Source organism: Meles meles, chromosome 6 (genome assembly GCF_922984935.1).
Source record: "Meles meles chromosome 6, mMelMel3.1 paternal haplotype, whole genome shotgun sequence".
Classification (NCBI taxonomy): Eukaryota; Metazoa; Chordata; class Mammalia; order Carnivora; family Mustelidae; genus Meles; species Meles meles.
In genome coordinates, this window is record NC_060071.1 from 82875955 (window position 1) to 82877087 (window position 1133).

Sequence of the window (1133 nt, forward strand, 5' to 3'; positions counted from 1 at the left end):
GGTCCTGGGATCGAGCCCCGCATCAGGCTCTCTGCTCAGCAGGGAGCCTGCTTCCTCCTCTCTTTCTGCCTGCCTCTCTTCCTACTTGTGATCTCTCTCTGTTATATAAATAAACAAAATCTTAAAAAAAAAAGAAAAGAAAAGAAAAAGAAATATATAGACAGTGTCTTCCTCCTGACTGGTCTTTGGAGTGTTCTGTCTTAGAGGTGCCAGTGGTCTGATGTCTTCATGAAGACATCATGAAGAAGAGATGTCTTCAGGAAATGTTAAAATTGGGCAGCCTGCCCCCAACTTCAAAGCCACGGTTGTTATGCCAGATGGCCAGTCCAAAGACATCAGCATATCTGACTACAAAGGAAACTATACAGTGCTCTTCTTTTACCCTCTTCCTTTCACCTTTGTGTGCCCCCACAGAGATCATTGCTTTCAATGACAGGGGCAGAAGAATTTAAGAAACCCAACTGCCAAGTTGATTGGTGCTTCCGTGGATTCTCATTTCTACTGCCTGGCATAGATCAACACATTCAAGAAACAAAGAGGACTAGGACCCACGAACAGTCCCTTGGTATCAGACCCCAAGCATACCATCACTCAGGGCTATGGAGTCTTAGAGGGTGATGGAGACATCTTGTTCAGGGACCGCTTTACCACTGATGATAAAGGTATCCTTCAGCAGTCACTGTGAATGTCTCCTAGTGGGGCAGTCTGTGGAGACTCTTGAGACTTCCAGTTAACTAAGAAGCATGGGGAAGTGTGCCCTGCTGGCTGGAAGCCTGATGTCCGGAAAAGCAAAGAATATTTCTCCAAACAGAAGTGAGCACTGGGCCATTTTAGGGCCAGGCTGCAGAGGGAAGCCATGAAGACAGAAGCTCTTTTATACTATTGTGGTCATGCTTAAAACACACAACTTTAGACTCAGTGCAGATGTGGTATAGGACAGCCTTTCCTGCAGGGCCTGGAGAGGCCAGCTCTCTTCTTTCAGGGAGAATGGCCTGAGCTATTCTATGTGGCAGGTCAAATGATACATATAGTAGTGGGGCATCACTTTTGATCTTTTGTTGTTTCTATTAAACTTGAACTGAGGAAAAAAAAAGAAAGTATAGACAGATGAATTCTATATGACTGTTTGACAT

General features: G+C 44.8%; 1 pseudogene; it reads left to right on the forward strand.

Moving 5' to 3' along the window:
- Positions 1-250: 250 nt before the first annotated feature.
- LOC123944349 lies at positions 251-817 on the forward strand (annotated as a pseudogene).
- The last annotated feature ends 316 nt before the right edge of the window (positions 818-1133 follow it).